We start from the raw sequence: 22,239 nt of genomic DNA on the forward strand, positions 1-22,239 counted from the left end.
ATGGGAATCTACCCAACCTGCTCCTTCCTCTTTGGCCAGAGCTCATCACACAGACTACCTCACAGGCCATGGGCTGACTGTCCCCGGGTCCCGGGTCATGTGTGTCCTTTGGTTGCCCCCTCAGTTTTGCTAAGAGTGCCTGAGGCAGGCACATGACTGACCTATCTATACACCAGGGATGGTGGGAATAAAAGGCAAAACACCTTGGAATCTCTGGCCCAAAATATTAATTTTACTACTATCAGCGAAACTTTTTAATTTTTAAAGGATTAGAATGCTATCAGTCTCTGGTGTCCTTGAAAAGACTTTCTTTGAACCAAGAAATAATCATTTACTTCATTGGGAAACAAAATGAACCATGCAAATGGAAATTGTGAGTTACTCATTTGGAAACTAATTGGAGGAGAAAACAAAGTCTGCAATCGAATGTGCATCTGCTTAAAAGCAGAGTGTCTATGATAGAAACAAGTGTGTTTTCTTTCCTCTTTTTTTTTTATTACATTCCTCTCAGGCTTTATAAGTAGATGAAATGTAACTATAAATCCAAGAGCATTTTCTTTATTGCTACTAGGACCCAGTGGAACCAAAGCATGTGAGCTTCTTAAAGAAAATTTAAGAGATCCCTGGGATTGTGCTGCCTTAGACACTTATTTGTGAGTCTGGCATCTGTGTTGCATTATTGTCACTAGCCTGATTTATTTGAAGGTGATCCTTATGCCTTCATAGGAAGAATATGCTATCATTCAAGCATCATCAACAACCTTAGCTCTAAGCATCCTTCCATTTAAAAAATTATGTCCACCTTCCCTGATAGCCTTTCTTTCTGCCCTTTCCATTTGACTCATCCTTTCCTCAGCAGCTAAGGACATTGTCAAGGCTGGGCCTATCCATGGGCTGCTATTTTCCTCCCCTGCCTGGCCCCCCAGTCACCCTCCTAAACAGCAAACTTTAGGGGTAGGAGAGGGAAGTGGGATGCCTGAGGCTGGGCCTCTTCACAGGGGGACAACCAAGAGATCAGGGTCTAGTTCCAGGTGTGGCTAATTCTGATCATGTCATTTGCTCTCCTTAGGATTAGTCACATTCTAGAAGCCGATTCCTGCTATCTAAATCCATAAGACTCTGCCATGAGGACCGATTTCATTTAAACAGAAAGCAGACCTTACTGATGACTGGCACACTTGTGTCCACCGTGCAGGGCACAGTGCCCCTCCACTCCTGTCACCTCACCCCCAGCTGTAAAATTACCCAGGAAGCCGACTTGTCACCAAGAGAGTGGCGGTAAGCATGAGATCCAAAAGAAGGAAGCTACTCATCCCTGCCTCGGCTAGGCAGCGCCCCTTTAACGCGAGGAGAAAACTCATATTCTCCAGACGCTGCGTCTCTGCGCCTCTGACAGTGATAGATTAGCAATCACCAATTCTTACCAAACACTTGCTTTCCCAATGTTCCTTAAAGTCACCAAAGACTTCTGTCATGACAACGTACCCTCGAGATGGACAAATCTCTATTTCCAAGTGACAGCCTGTCTGTCATTAGCTACATTCTAAATTGATGGCTTCCTTTTTCGTGGGGAGCACCTTCGGTCCCTGGCTGGGAGCGGAGAAGCTCCCTCATCTTATCAGGGACACTCATCCCAATCATTTCCTCCTGAAAAGATTTTCACAGATGGCCAGTCTCATTCATTTGTGAGGCTTCCATTAATTTCAGTTTCAAAACTTGTCATGTAGCTACTTTGTCCCCAGATAGCTGGAATGGACGCGATTCTGAATCTGCAGGCGAGATCGAGTGTCTGAAGGGCATCTATTGTGCTGGCTGCTGAAGGTGGGAGGGGAGATTGTAGAGATGAAGTCCTTGCCTGTAATACAGGTGTTTTCTGGAGATACAAAACATCTTCAAAACAAAAGATATAATATAAAGACGTGTGATGTGTTAAGGGAGTGATACAGCAATAGACTACTCTCAGAGTTCAGGGCAGAGGGCCACAGAGACTGCACTGTTGGTTCCTAAAATGGGCTAAATAATAGCCCCCCAAAAAGATATGGTCATACCCTAACCCACGGAATCTGTGACTGTGACCTTATTTGGAAAAAATGGTCTTTACTGATGTAATTAAGTTGATGATCTCGAGAAGAAATCATGCTGGATCACCGGGGTGGGCGATAATCCAATGACCAGCATCCTTATAAAAGAGGAAGAAGTGGGAAGAAGAGAAGGCGACGTGCAAATGGAGGTAGAGATTGGAGTTATGCAACCACAGGCCAAGTAATGCCTGGCACCACCAGAAGCTGGAAGAGGAAAAGCAAGGATTCTCCCCTGGAGCCTGGGAGGGAGCATAGCCCTGCCAGCCACTTGATTCCAGACTCTGGCCTCCAGAACTCTGACAGAATAAATTACTGTCATTTTAAGCCCACAAATTTGTGGTAATTTGTTACGGCAGTCAAGGAAACGGATACAGTCCGTTTGCCTGGAACATTCTTTGTTCTCCCAATTCCTTAAGTCTCAGCTTTAGTGTAACTTCCTCGGAGAAGCATCCTCTGATGTTCCATCCCCCTGCCAAGAACCACCAAGCTAAATTAGGTCCCCTTGCCATAATCTTATAGCTAGTGCCATGTCCTTTTTATTCCCCCTACTACCTATATATAACATAACATATACCTACCTATTTAAGGCAGAACGATTAATTGAGATATTAATTTATGTTTATTTCTGCCTAAAAATTCTTCTATAAAGTTTCTCAGAAAGAGCCAGGCCTTGCCATCCTTTGTTTTCTTAAAGCCTGAACCACTAAAGAGATTAGAGGGAGAGATCTAGAGCAAGAGGAAGGAAGCAGGTAGGAGAGGAGCCATGCTTCAGCAACGAGGCACTCAGGGAGGCAGTAATGCCACCAAGGGGACCAGCAGCAGGACCTCAGGCACCTGGGCTCCCATCCTTGCAATGATTCTCAGCCCTGAGCACAGAGTGTCTGACCACAAAGGACCCTGTAAGTCAGTGTTCTATCAGCAAGATCCACAAGGTGGCTATTACTGGCATGCACCTTCCTGATGTATTTGGCGCCCAAAAAAGTCTGTGTCTTTTGGTGGGAGACAGGGGGAAGTGTGAGAACAGGTAAAATTGATAAGATTGAATTTCTCAGTGTGGGCCAAATGCTGACTCTAATTCAGATCTACATTGACTTAAATATTTAAATGCTGAGCTTATAGACTCACATCTGTCCCTGCTGTGGACTTATTCGTGTGATTATTTGTAATGATGTCTGTCCTCCCACCAAGCTGTAAGTGTCTGTGTCTGTTCTTCTGACTGCTATATCCCCAGTGCTCAGCACAGATATTAAAAAAAAAAAAAAAACTGCAAAGGGAAGAAATAGTTTTCTGACTGGTCTCCTTTCCTGGACTACTTCCATGATAAATCTTTCACCTGCTAGAACTATGACTATATATATTTATATATTTTTTTTGAGACAGAGTCTCACTCTGCCTGGGCTAGAGTGCCGTGGCATCAGCCTAGCTCACAGCAACCTCAAACTCCTAGTCTCAAGCGATCCTCCTGCCTAAGCCTCCAGAGTATCTGGCATAAAACACTTGTTGGTAGTTTCCAGAAATCACATGTGATGGGCTGTTCTTTTAAAGTATTCTGCAGTACCTGCAGGAATGGGGAGGATATGAGTCAAAAGAAACTGTCAGTGTGGTCTCCTTTGCACCCCCAGATGATAGCAGCTCCCAGGAATCATAACATAACTCATATAAACTAGGTTTTCATAAACTTGGACACAAATATGGTCATATGCCTTTTATCTTTCAAATTACTTATTCAAGCCTCACCCAATTCATTAATAGGAATGCCAGTATCTCCCTTCTGAGGCTCCTCTCCCCCCAAAATGTTCCAGAGCCCAAGGATTTGCTCCACTCAAAGCACAGGTCAAGTCTCCTCCCATACCAGGGACAGAGGAAACTAGAGTTGAGTCAGTTCACTTGAAGCTCTTGCTTCTTGCCAATGCATCTTAGTGCAAAACGATGTTAAAACGGAACTTTTCCTATTTCCTCAGTATGACTAACGTTACAAAGATGAGAATGAAGAATACTAAATGGCCACATATTTCAAAGTGGAATATCACTTTACAAAACTTGTTAAACTGACCTCTAAAATCTAGTTCAGTAAACCTTCGCCCTTCAGCCAAGAAGAAGCTTTAACAGTAGAAGCAGAGATTGTGAGGATTTCATTAGAAGGCGGTTTGTCTCTCAGCTACTTGTGAGGCTGAGGCAGGAAGATCATTTGAGACCAGGAGTTGGAAGCTGCAGCGAGCTCTGATCATGCCACTGCACTCCGGCCTGGGCAACAGAGTGAGACCCTGTCATATCAAAAAAAAAAAAAAGGACATTGTCTGAGTGCCATGACATAATACTCATTATACTCCTCCTTCCTCAGGAAGGGGCAGAGAGCATCCGGGAATCGCTGAGAAGGTGACACCTGAAATCTGGAGAAGGTGGGGACATAATCTATTCTAAAGGGGAGAACCTGGCTAGAGAAGCCTTTGGTGACAAAGCAAAGAACCAGGGCTGCTTCAGGAATGGCCTGCACTTCCAAAATGTAGTAGAAGGTCTCCCTAGATGTAAACCTTCCTGAAGATACGTGGGTTTGGGTCACTTTGAAAGAAATACCAGACAGGAGGACCATCTGGATGGGCTAAATGACCCCCCAAATGGATTCCGTGTGGGACAGACTTCAGGAAGTCAGAGGGGGAAGCACTTTTATGAGAGAACTATAGGAAAGAGACCCCTAGTAATGGGATCCTCTGAAGAACTCCTAGAACTATCTCATGAGAAAAAGACCAGCTTTGGGGCACCTGACACCATCAGAGATACCAGGTTACAAATAAGGTTTTTGTTTTGTTTTGTTTGTGTTCTCCTCACCTCTCCTTTCTCTCCTGCTCCAACTCTGGCAGAGCCACAACTGAGCAATTTGAGGAGGGGAAGGACATAATTACAGCATCAGATGACATCTTCTCCACTGTAGCTTTCCCAGCAGGATGGGTGAGCTTGGAGAAAGGGAGACACTCTGAACTGGATGGGAGACTGCAGTTTATGTAGAGGCTGGTCAATACTTTTAATACCAGAAAAATGGCATTATCCATTAATACCCAACAATGACTTGATAAAGCCATGGGATCTACCCAAGACTTTATCCAGGAGTAGAGAAGAAAGTATCAGTAGATTTTGCTTATCTAGGCAAGATCGTGAAACAATAAAGCTGCTTTCTGCTGTACCCTTCTCAGCTGAGCCCAAACAAGAGCCTGCACAGGTCTATAGGCTCCTCCCCACAGTGATGCCTGGTCTAGGCTCTGAACCCTCACAGTCACATCCTGGGGACAAGCTTGGCACAGTAATGCTAGCCACTGCAGCAGGGTTAGAGTGACCCTAATCACAGCACCCCCAGTCACTGTCTGGCTTTCCTCCTCAGGGTTAAGGCATTTTCTCCAGTCAATCAAAATTCAGTAAGGCCTTCTTACCCCCACATCCGGAGGCAAGGTGACCAGCTCCCCCTAACCACACAGAACTGAGAGAGACCTTCAACATGATCTAATTGACTCAGCATTGCAGAACTAAGCTGAGGCTGCCAAGTGACACTTCCTGGTACAAGGCCCATTCTGAGTGACATGTGAAGTCCACCCTGGACATTTAAAGAACATTTCTTAATGAGCACCTGGTTTAATTTCTGCCGTGTTAGGCTACCTGTTTTACGATTCATTTAAGCAAGAGAATAAGAATAGCACTTTTAGGTGAGGGATGACAAATTGAGTAAATAAGAAGAGATTGCCTAATAAAGAAAAGAAATGAGATCTGGGCAGGTGGGGAAGGGAGACAGGAGAGGGAGAAGGGAAAAGATCAAATCACTACTCTTTGACTGTGGGACCTTACCCCTCCCACACCCTGGATTCCATCTGCCTAACTTCAGTTCTTATAAATTCATCACTTTTGAAATTGCTAATTATTTTCTGTTCTGATGTTGAAAGGGACAGACAGTCTCCACCTGCTGCAACCCACCTTCAGCCACATTTTTCTTAGCCATTGCTGAGCATGCTAACGCGTCACGGCTTTGTACTATTTCTCTGCTACAGGAACTGAGCAAAAACAACAGGGGTGTGCTGCTTCATTACAGCTTTCCAGGGTTCATTAAATAAAAATAGCTCCAAATGGAGTTACATTAGAAAGCACTCGAATTAAATATCAACTGCTAATGAGCACCTTTTCAAGACTGTCCCCTGAAAAGCAGAGCTTGTCACCCATTACCGATTGTTTTTAAGATCAGCTAGGGAAAAGGCTGGTTGTTCCCTGACAATCAGGGTGGCTTCCCATGGAGATGGACGTCAAATGGTACAACCAGTTTATTGAGGAGTCTCAATTATTTGGGATAAATAAAGAAACCACGTTTAACCACCACCACCCAATGACGCTATGTCAAACCCGTCTTTCCTCTTGACTAGGTTCCATAACATTTTAGTCACTTCTGATTTTCAAAAATGTCTTCGTTTTCAGACATTTCAAGAATGCCTAAGAATAAGTCCTGTCCATTTTTAAATTTCTATTTCATGTATGACGCAAAGCACTCCCCCTACCCTATTCCCTCCCCAGGCCCAACTGAGGCTCACTCCTTGGTGCTGGCAGCTCATGGTAGAGGACAGGCAGGCCTGGCTGTCACATACCTCATTATACCCCCTCTCCCCAGTCAGGGCAGGAAAGGGGAAGAGAGAAAACAGACATCTTCTTCCCCAACTGAGGGAGGTCTCAGTGCCCTTATTCGGTGTCCAGAGCACAGTCTGTGGGATTCCTGAGGGCTGGTGGTCAGGCCAACCTGCCCTGCTAATGAGGGGCCTGTTCCCCAGCAGCGCCCCTAGGCCTCGGCAGCCATTGGTGAGACGTGACGTTTTGGGGCCATCATCCCCTGTGGGATCCATCCTCTGCACCTCCAGGTCAAAGAGAAGTTCAGTCCCCCTTTGTCTGGCAGTCCCCTCACTAAGGCGATACCTTTCTCAATTCTTTTTTTTTTTTTTTCTTCCTTCTGTGGCATCACAGAGACAGATTAACAGGCCCACTGTTTAGGCAAGGATCCTACTGGGGGAGAACACGCCAGTCTCTCTTTTTTCCACCCACCTCTCCTGTCTTTACAGATGTCTTCCCAGAGCCTCTCTCCCTTCACTGCAGCGAGGGACAACACTCCCCATGGCCCCTCCACACAGGAAGGTCTGGATGGGAGCAGACACCTTCCCACCAGATACACTGCATCCCATTTCCCAAAGGCAGCCTCCATCCTAGACCTGTGAGGGGTAGCAGAAGAGCAAAGGCAGATGGAGGGGCAGAGAGGCAATGTTTGGCCAGTTCTCTGAGATGGAATTTTTTCAGTAAACTATATGGCTAAAGGCTACCGCCAATTTTGCCACTTCTCTGGATTTAGAATATTGGTGTATATGGGCCCTTTTATTACTAACTTTGAAATCCTGAGACAATAGAAAAATTTGCAGGACATTCTAATACAATAGTTTCCATGGAATATATATATATAAACATATATAGGGTTTTCAATAACTCCAGAAATACCACAAATGTTAAGGTATATTAACATTTATGTTAACAAATACCACAAATGTTAAATACCACAAATGTTTATGTTCTAAAACTCTTCCTTTTCTTGACTGAGAAACTTGGTGGTGGAGGAAGAAGTGGTCGGTGAGGCCATAGTGTGTAGAAAATCCTAATAAACGTTACATACATACATACATTCACACACATATGTCTGAGTTAGCATGTCAAATACATCACACACTTGTGTTGACAGCACTGGGGAATGTATAAGATCCATTTACAAGGATTCACAACCATTTCTTCTGGGTTCCAAAATTTCAGGTTATTTAAAAAGATTCTCATGGTATATAATATCCATTTCTTTCACTGGAAACCTTTCTTTCTAGTACCGTATGCTCTTATATTAATATTGTTTTCCCTTTCTGTTATTTTGTCATTCTTTTTTCTCTAACTTGTTTATTCAACATTTATCAAATATTAAAGTGTCTTTTGACATTCCTAGTCTCCCCCTATGCAGACTGGAGGTGAGTGATGGGTACCTTTCTGCTATCTTTTTGCAGGCTCCATGTGGATGAGTCTGGCATCTCTTTTTAGAAAGTGTGGGTACATCTCCTCCATCATCCTTAGCTTTGAGGCTGGAATTTGAAGGAAACAGCATATGTCCCATTTAACAGCCTATTATATTTGGAAAAGAGACTTGATAGTTCATTCCAAGAGTGAAGAATCATTTTATTTTCTCTCTGTTTCATTTGATCTTAGCTACCAGGTGTCCAGAAGCCCTTCAGCGTTTTCATAATTTTCCTTAGAGAATGGGGAAGAAAAAGAAGCCAGAAACGGAAGCTTAGTGTCAAAGATTCCCATCTTTGCTATGTGTAACTAACTTGACATTATTTATAAGCTAATTATAGAGCCTGGGAAAGAGGTTGACCTACCGCTTTTTGCCTTGGATAGTTTTTGAATAGTTTGAACATCTAAAAAATACATTTGGATAAAGAGGAGCAAAGGCTGTGCAGATGGCGCGCAAGTGCATTCATTTCTTTCCAAGTTAAAAATATGGTGGGAAAGGCAGGACATGCAGTGAGCAAGGTACAGCTTCCCTTTATTCAATTGGCAAGTATTTATTAAGCACCTATTCTGTGTCTGATACAATGCCAGGTGTGTGCCCTATTGGCCAAACTAAGATTTGAATATGGTCTTTAGATTTGTTCCTTCAAATAGCCACATCCCTCACTCTTACAGATGGTGAATTTGCTGTTGCGTCAAAGATGTAGCCTTCCTGCATTTCCTAGCAATGAACAGAAATCAAGATTCAAGCCGCGTTGCCCAGGAAGATCTGCGAATATGTTTGGCCAATTAGTATTCCTTGTCTGGATGTGCAGCTTATGGAGATTTTGAGGACAGCTTTAATACAGCTGTGAAGTTCCTCAGAACTTAGGGGAACTTTCACCTAATGAGCTGCCAAGTCACTTCCACTCTGACTCGGGGTCTTGCTTCATGAGCCATCTGAAAGCAGGTTCTCTTTGTTCAGCCAGAGTGGTGGCCAGACCAGAAGGGTGGCTGGGGACACTGAAGATGGGAATCTTTTCACAAAGCTGAGAACTGATGAAGGGCTTCGGGCTCAAGAAAATTTATGTTCACATAAAAAGTCACAAACTCTCCTGGACTTAAGAGTTCTTTTGCTATTAGACTCATTTCCTCCTAATATACAGGAATGCAAAGAAATGGAGGATGAGTTGATTGGCACAGGGTAGGACTGAACTTCAGAATACAGAAAGAAAAGGAAAAAAAAAAATCTTAGCACTGCTAAGTTTGTATTTCATAAAAGAATTTAATAACAGCATATAAAATAAGCAAAGCTCACAGCTATCTATTTCATTTGCACCTATGAGTTCCACTGTGATCAGATGTAACCAAATAATAAATCCAACTGACAGGCAAAAAAAATTTTAAATTTTGAAGGAAAACACTCATCTTTTTGTTATTTTTCCTTAGCCATATCACATTCAGCATAGCTTTTCAACCAAAGGCCCATGAAGGCAGCTTTCCTCAAAGCTTGTCAGTACTGCTTCTTTGATTGAGTGGGCATTAGTTCAATTTAAAAATTGCAGTTAATTTACTAAGAAATCTTGAATGGGATGAAATCAGTCAGTAATTATTTACTGAGCATGACATATGCTAAGCAAACAGTAAATTAATATTCATAATATTTATTAGTCTATGGGATTATAACAATTATTACATATAACTATGTATATATAATAATCTAGTAATCATATTTTAATAATTATATGACAATAATTTATGAATGATTTTAGTAATTACCAAAGTAGTATAATACAGGATTCCTATCCTTAAGAAGCTTAGCATCTATTATAAGAAATGTCAGTTTTTAACTTGCTACTTCTTACAGGAGCAGGCAAATTGGCTGCCTGAAAAATAGATATTTGGGTTTGGGTAATTATGACAAAAAGTCCATTTTTAGGCCAGCCTCATTCACAAAATATGTGAATGCACTCTACTGGCTTAATCTTTTCTAAGATAGGTACCCTCTTTCCACGTGAACTTTGTCTTCATGCATTGAAAGGCACTGCGTCAAATTCTGATTCTAGGATTCTAAGTCCTTGGTGATAAGGACTGGCATTGTTGACCTAAGTCCACAGCACCCGAAGGAGGAACAGGACCTAGTTTCCTCACTCCTGAATGTGAGATTTGTCTTCACATGAGAGCAAGGGATGTTTATGTAATCCTTATTAGTGCAGATGGGCCATTCTGACTCCAACAGCCTGAGCATCATTGCAAGAACAGTTGCTTCAATCTCTAAAAAAAAACCCCAAATACAATTCAATCAAGGAAATAAAGTTCCATCAATGCATGTTGTCCAAGTGACAAAGTATTTCAGGCAGCTAAGTAATTGGCTTGTAATATGGATATACACGGGAATGCAATTTACTTTTTATCATCCTTGGGCAGGTCATGAATTGAAATCACAGTAGGAGCACAAGGCTGTCAGGGGCTACAGCAAAGGAGGAAAACAGGACTTGGCTGCTGGGAATATTCACACTCAGCCAAGAAAATATGTCAAATGAGGCTTAAAATGAAGTTTTCATGTCCGCATTTCACAATTTCAGACCAAGAGGGAAACAATTCTTCCCTTTCCCTACCCCAACCTCCATCATAACTTAACCATTGGATGAAATATGCCCTAGTCACACATGCACTGTCTGATTATGATCCTGTTCTCTGCACTGGGTGATCTTTCAAATACTTAGGTGGGCAATTAGAAGAGAATCTGAAGTGGGAATCTGAAGACCATAAAACTGGTTTTTCTTTTGCTACTGACCAGTGGTTGACATTGAACAAATTACAACCTCTCAGAGCTTCAGTGTTGTCATGTGTTCAATGAAGATAATACAAGACCTGTCTGTCTCATCCAGCTATTATAAATCTTTTTCCCTTTCTCTTCATAGTCAAAAATTGAATGACCACAATCTTGACCTCTTTACCCATTCCTTCCCCAACCCCAAACTGACCCTCCACTGAAATGTTCTACCTAAGAGCACTGCTGTCAAATCTAACACATTCTCAAATGCTTTTTAACCTTTCACTTAACCTCAGATAATTGTGACAATGTTTAGCATCACTGTTCGAAAACTCCCACAGCAATTGGCTTTCAAAACAAATCCTTTCCATTTTCCTGTTCAGTATTAGTGTTCTACATGGCTTTGTCCTTGGCCTTTACATTTTTTTTGCTATCAGTATCTCAGGTTGATCTCATCCAGGCTGTGAATTCAACTACTTTTTATGAGTTCATGCTCAGAAATGTCTACAGGATCATACTGCCCTGAGGTCCCTCCTGTTATTGGAAATATCCTCTTGGTTATCCTAGAGCTCTCAAAAGTCAAAAATTCTAAAAACAAATTCAACTGGTTCAACTTTCCAGACCACACTTCAAACTTTCTCCCACTGTGTACCCTTCGCCTACCCAAATCTGGCACTCATCCATGACCTGTTTTCTAAAGTCTGTTCCCAAAATATTTCTCAAATATATCTTTTACCTAGTATTGCTACTACCTTGGTCTAAACCCTTTTCACCTCTTGTATAGACTATATTGCAAATGCCTACAAACTAATCTCCCTTTTGTGATGTCAGGTCCTTCTCAGGCATCCTCTGAATGGGTGCCAAGTTGGTCTTTCTAAGCAACAAATCTGACCATCTTTGTACCTTACCTTTAAATATTTAATGACTCCCATTACCCACAGATAAGATCCTAACTTTTGAGCATAAAATAGATGTCCCTTTATGTCCTGGCTCCTTCCCTCCTCACCAGTATCAGTTCCTGGATCTTCTTCATTCTCACCTTGATTACAGCCATTCAAAAACCCTTGTCATCTCCTTTTGCTGTATGACCACTTGGAGAATTTGCACTAGATTACCCCCTTCTTGAAAATTTTCTCTTATTTTCTGCTTATTTAAATTCATTCATCCTTCAAGACTCAGTTCCCATGTCTCCTTCCCTGTCAAATTGTCCCTGATTCTTCTCCCACTCCCATTTACCTCAGGTAGTTTAAGTATTTTGCACATATCTTTATTCTAACATGTCACCCTGTATTGCAGTTGTCTCATTACCTGGCCTTTTCTGAGGGCAGCAATCATGTCTTGCCTATAATTGCAATATAACGCCTATCGCAGCAAAGCTTCAGTAATTCTTGGATCCAACCCTTACTATTTGCTTCTTATTCTCTAGCCTTCACTTAATTTCCCTGGTTTATTTAGCCTATGGTATACCTCTCTGCCTAGCCTCCTTGAATCAATAATCCAATTGGATGGTCTGCCCAGGTTCGATGCAGATTGGCCCAAGATTCAGCTCCACGCTCTGAAAGTGGGTAATGGCAGCTGGTCTCAGGTTCCCAGGAGGGAAACACAGATCCAACACCCTGAGTGCCCACCTGTCAGGTGTGAGAGAGATGAAGGAGAGAGGGAGAGACTGGAAACATTGGATATTCATTATTTCATTATCTCATTTTCCAATAGCAACATTTTAGAAAATAACTATGCGCTAAGAGAACAGGTACTCTGCTGACAAGCATTATCGCACTGCAGGAAGAATAGGAAAACATTTAGTGAACTGGAATAGCTATAGGGAAAGAATAGCAAGATATGGTTTAAGAAAAAAAAAATGAACAAAATTGCTCTCATCCTGCATTTCTCTTTTGTCTATTGTGATGCAATTGAAGGGACGGGAATGTCTAAAGTCATATCAAATTCTCATCTATTATTCAGCTTTGCTAGAATGGTAATGAAATGCACACAAAGGCAAATATCTAATTAAAATGCCAGACTTTTTATTGTCTATTCTTAGCTTTGAAAGACAATGAATGCTGTTAGGGCATTGTGTAGACTATTTTGTTTAATGTGAAAGTCAAAGGGCCAAAGACTTAGATAGCAAACCAGGAAATGTAAAGGCTTTAATTATAAGAACACTCTATGCTTCCCATCAACTTAAGGTTCAAGCGTCTCAAACCAAATATGCTGCAATAAAGTGTGTAAATTTAAAACTCTTGCATTTTTCATTGGAGAAAAATAGAGGAGATTCTTTAGACTTTTTCCCTTAACAGTAATCTAAAATTAAGCACAAATCAGGTTTGACAAAGGGAATTTGTTATAGGAACCCATTATAATAGTTACATCTAGACAGTCCTTCCTCTGGATTATGGCTTTGAGGTCTGCTGGAAAATGAATACTAGCCAGTGCTCTATACGATAGGAAAAACGTGGGTGTGATCATTTTCACTTCCCAATGCGAGGATCCTGAGATAATGCAAGTCCCCTTCAGATTCCATGTTGAAGGCTATTAACAGGATTTGCTTTTCTGTCCTCCGGTATTAGGAATTGTGCTTGTTCCTTCCAGCTGGGCCCCTAACTCCATTTATATTTAATAGACAGCAGAGAGAGCACATGGTGCCTGGAATCAGAAAGATCTGGACTTGAATGTTAGCTCTACATGTTACCAACAGGACCACTGTGTTAACTGTGCAGACTGTGGTGAACTACTCAGCTCCGAGGGGCACCATCTCCTAGCTGATGACACGCTGGTGTCCTTGGAATTGGACAGCACACTAGCCTTAGTGTGACTTGAACTGTTTATCCTCTCAAAGCCTCATTTCCTTCATTTGTAGAATAGGGGTGTTAAGGCTGGGCGCGGTGGCTCATGCCTGTAATCCTAGCTCTCTGGGAGGCCGAGGCAGGCGGATCGTTTGAGTTTAGGAGTTCGAAACCAACGTGAGCAAGAGTGAGACCCCGTCTCTACTATACATAGAAAGAAATTAATTGACCAACTAATAATATATATAGAAAAAATTAGCCGGGCATGGTGGTGCATGCTTGTAGTCCCAGCTACTCGGGAGGCTGAGGCAGCAGGATCGCTTGAGCCCAGGAGTTTGAGGTTGCTGTGAGCAAGGCTGACGCCATGGCACTCACTCTAGCCTGGACAACAAAGTGAGACTCTGTCTCAAAAAAAAAAAAAAAAAAAAAAAGAATAGGGGTGTTAATAATAACACAGGCAGGCAGAGTATCCACCTAACTGAGTGACTGTGAAAACTAAAGGAGATAATGCATAAAAGATGTTTAGCACAGGACAAGGCACAGAAGAAGCGCTCGCCAAATGTTAACAATTATAATGATGATATTGTCTCATTTTTTTGTAGGGTTAGTCTCAAACTTAGCCTTCTAAACCAAAATACTATTGCAGCTTTTGTACTCCTGCTGGCCACCATAGTATTTATGTACCCAGAGTATAGATATTTAAATCAGTTGTGTTGAAATCTTCCTTCTTCATATAGTCATGCTAATAAACCTTAACAGCAACAAGGGTTAGAAATTTATAGGACTGATCATTATCTAAGGTGAGAAACCATCTGAGAGGTGAGAAAGAGAAGAATAAAAGTTAGTCTTTCTAGAGATGTAGAGTCATCTTATCTTGGAAGCCTAAGGCTAGGTTAGTTTTAATTCATTCTTTCACTGGGTTTTTGCTTTTGACTATTTCTTTTACATAATGTCTATGATTTCCTGTGTTGGCCTGATGTATGTCTAGAAGGAACCCATTTAAGCACTATAAAATTAAGATATTGATTGTTTTTCTAAGAATGAAAAAAGGTAGAAGCAAAGACTTAGCATGAGACAAATGAGGAAATGATTAAATTAGACTCCACACTGACAGCTCATTCTGCTGAGGTTTCATAACAGAATTCATATTATGTTCTTAGAAAAACATTTCCTCTTAACTTCAGCCACTTAGAGAAATAGATTTGTTGAGTTCCACCTCCCTCCATCCCCCCAAAAGCAGAATCATTTGAATGAAAATACAAACTTGTACCCAGAGTTCTATGGCAGGTGGAAGACTTAAATAAAGAACTTGATAGTTTTATGACTCTTTATAACTATAAAACACTACTATATTAAGAACAAAAGGACTTCTTTGTGAGACTACTGATAAAGGTGGTAACTTTTGAGTTTACTTATTGTGATGCACCTACTTATTGTCTGTTTTATTTCCCACCTCGTTTTGCTTCTATCATTTTCCACAGCATAATCAAAAAGTTCTTTAAATTTAAAAATTACAGTTTTAAGATAGAGAACTGGGCATATTCTACAAACTCATTATATCCTTCACCAAACTAATGTACATATGAATATGTGTCATATGTCTACACACACACATCCCATGTATGTATATAATGAGAACATAGGTAGCTATGCTGAGAAATACTAAGCAGACAAGAAACTGTAGTCAATACCTGATAGATTAAAAGTAGAGTGAACTTAGGAGAAAACAACGTCCAGGATACCTGCGGGATTCATGTGAGATTCCACCTGAGACTTAGGTAAAATGTGTGGGACCCCAACCAAAGGAAAGCCAGAGAACTGGAAGATGAGAATGCCAAGGTACATAAGCGGAGAGATTAGTTGAGTACTCACTCTTCTCTGTAGCTTGAACATCTCTAGACCAAATATGATCCTCTCTTCTCAGTTTCCTACTTCCATGCACATACTGACATTTTATCACTCCTCTCCATCAAAGAGCAATCATCCTGCAAATTGCAGTTTCAGGTCCATATTCTTAAGGTTTACACCTTCAAATCTCAACTGGTCAGAATCATCACCGACCCATACCTGCACCTTCTGTCTGCCCACTCTTCTTCATCTTCAGTACCCTAAGAGTATTACCATTCCTCAACCTTTTTTCTCCAGGAGAAAATAGAATAATTGTTAGCCTGTAAACTCTCCTTTAGTATACAATCAATGTCAGCAGTACTATATATCTAAAAATATAAAATATTTATAATAATCATACCATAAGATTAGAATCATTTACTAAGCACTTTGTTCTGTGATATGCATTGTGCACACGTGTGCACACACACACACACATGCCCTTGCTGATCACCATATTAGATATTATCTCCAGTTCACACAGCAGGAAACTGATGCTCAGAGAGATTTATTTTCCCAATCTTATAGCTAAGCAAAGCCATGTTTGCTTAAACATGCCAGGAAACTGGCAGTTGCACCCTCAAAGCCATTTTTTTTAATTTTTAGAAGTTCATTTTAAAATTCTGTTTTTAGAACTTCATATTGCAATTTATGTCAATATATAGTAAATCAGAGGAAGCACTAATGCAAATTATAACTTACACCATATAACATTTTAAGCATTACTTATCCCCTAAAATATTGTTTGTTCTCTATACTCTTTCATGTGGTCACCACTTGGAACCCACTTGTAAGGCTGACCAGATCCCATAGATGTTCGGTTAAAAGAACATCTGCAGCTTCAACTCCACATGGAGGCTCTTCCTTATTTAGGCTTTACCTTCCTGGCATTTATAGTTACTGTTTTCACTCTCTGGTTTCCTCTCATGATGATCTAGGGGGTATTAATCTTTACAGAGAACCAACTCTAAAGCCAAATTAAAGTTGGCTCCAGAAATTTTCCAGTGGAGCTAGTGAGATGACTTTACTAGCATTTTTATAATTATCTTAATGTTTTAAAAAAATCATTGAACATACCAATATCCCAAATAACACAGTATCTATAACCCTATTGAAATGGTGGCCAATGTGGCCCAGTCTCTGGACCACCTTGAGTTTAACAAACACTGCTCAATGGTCATCTTTTCTGAGTCAACTCATACCTAAAGCTCAGTTCTTTACAGCCTAAGAAACCTTAGGGGAAGAAGTGGAAGAAGATGGTGCTCACCAGCTTTTTACTTACACCTACTCAACCAGCTCATGACCAGTTTAAGGCCGAAGAAAAGGCAAAATCCCAGAGATCACAGCAAACCTCATGAGTCTCTTTCCAAAGAGAACCTGCCCCATACGGGTATCGGCAAGGCTGGATACCTTGGTTATTAGAGGATTTTGGAGATGGGGGTGCTTTTCCAGAGATTTATGTGGCCCAGTATCCACTGGATATGGGATGAAAGAAAAAAATGTCAAATGCACTGGCCATTCAGGTGGATCCTGAAGGAAAAATTAAGCATGATGCAATTGCTCAACAATAATAGTCAAAAGGCAAGATCATTTATAGCAAATACACTGCCCTGGTTCCAAAGGAGGTTATGAATAGAGATGACCTAGCCCTGCAAAGACCCTATGAAGAAGCTATTAAAGAGGTAACAGAAAAGACAGGGGGTAGCCTTAGAAAAATCTGTGTAGCAGAAGGTTGCCACAGTCATGCCAGTTGGAACAGCTAATAAACTGGCTTCTGCACAGTGTATCTGGATACACACCATTTCAGCAAGGAATGGGTTTCAACTCTGGAGCTAAGCAGAGTGTTATTCACATGGTAGAAATGCAGAAAGATCCAATGGAGTCTCCAAGGTTCAAGATCAATAAGAAAATTCCCCAGGAACACCTACTACTCCTACACCTGTCATGCATTCTCCTAGCCAAAAGATGACTGCAAGGGAACAACATGAGTGGGAGATTCCTCCTTGTATTTCTAACTGGAAAAATGCAAAGGCTTATATGATCTATTAGATAAACATCTAGCTGCTGATGGAAGAGGACTACAGACAGTACACACAAATAAATTTCGCCAAACTGGCTGAAGCTCTCTGCATTGCTAATTGGAAGGCTTATGAATGCATGCCAAGTGGAGAGAAAAATGGCTCAGAAAGAAAAGGAGAAACATGAAGAGAAACTTAGAGAAATGTCCCAGAAAGCCAGGGAGAGGAGAGCTGGGATGAAAACCTACGTGGAAAAAGAGGACATGAGAGGGATGAAATCCTGCATGACAGGTGAAAAGAAAGACATTGTAAGTGGAATCTTTCCAGGGCAGCTCCTGATAAGAGGTCGAAACTTTAGAGAAATGAAAATCGGGATATCAGTGAAGTCATTGCTCTTGGTGTGCTCAACCTTCGACTTCCAATGAAGTTCAGTACGACCAAAGGCTCTTCAACCAATCCAAGGGTATGGACGTGGATTTGCAGGTGGAGAAGATGAAATTTACAATGTTTATGATCAAGCCTAGAGAGGTGTTAAAGATATGGCCCACAGTATTTATAAGCCCAGTAAAAATCTGGACAAGGACATGTATGGTGATGACCTAGAAGCCAAAATAAAGACCAACAGATTTGTTCCTGACCAGGAATTTTCTGGTTCAGACTGTTGGCAGAGAAGGACCAGTTCAGTTTGAGGAAGATCCTTTGGTTTGGACAAGTTTTTGGAAGAAGCCAAATAGTGGCTCTAAAAGACCTTCAGATGGCAGCTGCCCCAAGGAACATGAGCATGAAGACAAGAAGAGGAAGAAGGAGTAGACACATGTCTCTTCAAAGTGAATGAACTATTATTTTCCATAACCCTAATAATGCAAGTCATATGAGGAATACTTTGTAAATGGTCAGGATAAAAACCAAATCTGGGTGTCACATCCCAGAAACTACTTTTTGTTTCAGTAGAAAGGGAGAACAGAAAATTCTACTTTGAATTAGTTTTTTTAAAGAATGAGCTGTGTTTGTGCTTCTCCCACCTTTTGGCATTTATAGAACATACTGCCCCACATACAAAATTAAGACCACTTCCTTTTGTGTGACACTAGAAGTCTGGGGTTAACATTTTGTGTACAAAGAACTGCTTATGAATAAAGTTACCCCAACCATGATGAGTAGGAGAATATTCACATATTGGAACTGTCCTACCAAATGATTTTTCCCTCCCACTGTGCTGTTTTAATTCGGAGTGGGGAAAGTAAGCTCTTCCTTGGTGCAACTATTGTTTCAAATAAAACCATTTAGATAAAAAAAAGATAAGGAAAAGAAAAGAAGAGAGAAACCTTAGGATAGAAACACCTTTCTGCTGCTGAATCCTGTTCGTCCTTGAACTTTCTCTAATCATAAAGCAAAGTACTTTCCCTCAGTCTCTGACATATTACTTTCCATTTCTGGAAAATAGCCTACCACTGATCCTAAATTCAGTCTATATGCCATTGCCATGTCCCTGTGGGATCTGGGTCTGGCATGAGGAGTTGGTCAGCTGAGGTGTAAGTTATTCAGATCTGGCTTGGCTCCCTCTGAGGATTCACAGAGGTCTAACTGCTTGAGAAACTGGGGATCTGTGGGTATTGCAATAAAACATACTTTTCATTGCACCATTTCTTAAAGGATTCCTTTAGACTTTCTAAATTTAGCGAAGTTGCATAGCACTACATAAGTTTAGTTCTGCAGCTGGCACATCTATCCCCAAGTGAAACATGATTTACAACTCAGACTTCAGCACAACCACCAGGACATTTCTGGTGTTATGCCAGCTGGAGATCGTGGCTCTTCTCTTTTCCACTGTTACTGTAAAGTCTGTTAGTCATGGTAATAAGGTGCTCTTGACTCAGGTGACAAAGCAATGACTTTAGTCTAAATTTCAGCTGGAAACTGCACTTTCAGTCCACAATTGTAGACAAGAAGCTGTAATCATTGTGGTTCATTTTCTGCACAGCATTATAAAGCAAACATTATCGAATGTTAACTGTGTTTTAAGATTCATTGCCAACAAACATATGAAAAGATGCTCAACATCTCTAATCATCAGGGAAATGCAAATCAAAACCACAATGAGATATCACTTATCTCCAGTGAGAATGGCCTTCATCAAAAAGTCCCCAAATAATAAATGCTGGCATGAATGTGGAGAGATAGGAACACACAAACACTGCTGGTGGGACTGAAAACTAGTACAACCTCTGTGGAAAGCAATATGGAGATACCTCAAAGAGATACAAGTAGAACAACCATTTGATCCAGCAACCCCATTACTGGGCATCTACCCAAAAGAACAAAAGACATTCTATAAAAAAGGCATCTGCACTAGAATGTTTATAGCAGCACAATTCACAATTGTAAAGATGTGGAAAAAACCCACGTGCCCATCAACACATGAGTGGATTAATAAAATGTGGTATATGTATACCATGGAGTTCTACTCAGCCACAAAAAACAATGGAGATATAGTACCTCTTGTATTATCCTAGATAGAGCTGGAATCCATTCTACTAAGTGAAGTATCCCAAGAATGGTAAAACAAGCACCACATGTACTCAACCTTCAAATTGGTATTAACTGATCAACACTTAAGAGCACACATAGGAAAAACTTTCATCGGGTGTCGGGCAGATGAGAGGGGGGAGAAGGGGATGAGTATATTCACACCTAATGGGTACAGTGTGCACCATCTGGGGGATGGACATGCTTGAAGCTCTGACTCAGGTGGGGCAAAGGCAATATACATAACCTAAACAGTGTACCCCCGTAATATGCCAAAATAAAAAAAAATTTTTTTTAAACCTCAACAGTCTTAAGAAAGGACTTGCATCTTCTTTCATCTTTCAAAGGGTGTAGAGAGGTTTGGATGCATAACCCTCATGCACACCTCTTGAATCTCCTTTCCTCGTCTATTCAATTTTCTAATCTCCCACACTCTCTACAGCAGGGGTCCTCAAACTTTTAAAACAGGGGGCCAATTCACTGTCCCTCAGACCGTTGGAGGGCCGTTGGAGAGTGCGGCGCACATTCCACACATGTGCACTGTGGGCCTGGGACGAGTCAGCTGCTTAGCAGGACAGGCAGCAGCGGCAATAACACCCGGCAGGCCGAATAAATGTCCTCTGCGGGCTGCATGTGGCCCACGGGCTGTAGTTTGAGGACCCCTGCTCTAGAGCTTCTTATTCACCAACTCAAACCTCAAAGGGCGAAAAAATCCTTAAATTTATCCACCGCACTCTGGGCAACTTTTGACTTCTCCTATCTCTGTTTTCTTCCAGCCCCAGACCCCCTCCATCAGCATCTCTGGACATGTCCTTTGCTGTGCATCTTCCAATTATATGCCACCAAAATACAGGAAACAATTTGGCGGTAACATAAGGCAGGGGGAAAATCTGGCAAGCAAGACAGTATTTTCATATGTGCGCTGGGGGAGAGGAGAGAGTCTGTGAATACCACATTAATAATTTTATTCCATTCAATTCCATTAAAAATTTAGCTGATTTATTTCCTCCCTCTTCCCATCCTCCCACTCTGCCCTTCACAATTTTTCTTTTAAATATCTCAGATATTAATCATATAAATGTTAATCTATATATTTCCTAGTTGAAGAATACTTAAATGTTTCAAAACCAAAAAAGTTACTTAGGCATAAAGTCTAACTTTTAGTGACTTATTTTCCATTGTGTCTTTCATTGTCTATTTTTTGTGCATTTCTTGTTCAACTTAATAAAATTTTTGGAGTAATCTTTTTCATGAAAGTATGTGAAATATTTAAAAGTCTTGCATATACAAAAATTATTTGTGAAGTCTTTGCGTTTAGAAATCATCAAATCAATATTTTCTCTCAAAAATCCATAGCTGTTGTTTCAGTCTTCTACACTTTAATATCGTGGAGAAGTCTGATGCCTACATAATTCTACTTCTTGTGTTAATATTATACTTTCCTCAGCCTGACTTACTAGATATTTTCTCCTTAAAATTTGAAGTTCGAGAGTGTCAACTCTAGGTTAATATCTATTATTTTTACCTCCTGTTTGGGAGCTCTTTGGATCTGATGATCTGTCTTCAGTTCAGAGAGCTTGTGTCACTATTTAACAGATTGTTGCTTGCCCTCTATCTCCCTCAGTCTTTCCTTCTGGAACTTCTAAATTGTAATTCCATATTGATTTTCTTTTATAGTTTCTATCCATATTTCTCTAAATTTTGAGAGAATATCTGAAGCCTGTTTAGATTTGCTGGGATCTTGGTCTTCTGAAGAATTCAGAATGATATTCACACCCAAATGAAGGTGACAGCATCTGTGGCAGACTTTGTTAATGAACACAACATCTGTTCACTCTCACCCGTGGCACCAGAAAGGCTTCCCAACCTCCTTTACAGCAAGTGGTGGTGGCCGTGTGACACTGTCTTGATGAATAAAATGCAAGCAGAGGTCTTGATAGGCTAGGGGGTGGTTCTAGAAAACTTGAGCTTTCTTAAAGCACAGATGTGACTGACATCAACTCTTCCCACTTCTTCCTGCATTCAATGCAGACCTGATGCCTGAAAAGGCAGAAAACATTTTGTGCCCAAGATGCAAGGCTGCAAGGATTGCTGAGAGGCTGACCCTAACAGCATGCAGTAAGTCAAACAAC

The 22,239-nt window shown here is 41.0% G+C and overlaps 1 pseudogene; it reads left to right on the forward strand.

Annotated features, from left to right (window-relative positions):
• The first annotated feature begins 16,819 nt into the window (after positions 1–16,819).
• LOC105870688 (SNW domain-containing protein 1 pseudogene) lies at positions 16,820–18,391 on the forward strand (annotated as a pseudogene).
• Positions 18,392–22,239: the final 3,848 nt, after the last annotated feature.

Source organism: Microcebus murinus, chromosome 4 (assembly GCF_040939455.1).
Source record: "Microcebus murinus isolate Inina chromosome 4, M.murinus_Inina_mat1.0, whole genome shotgun sequence".
In the NCBI taxonomy this organism is placed as follows: domain Eukaryota; kingdom Metazoa; phylum Chordata; class Mammalia; order Primates; family Cheirogaleidae; genus Microcebus; species Microcebus murinus.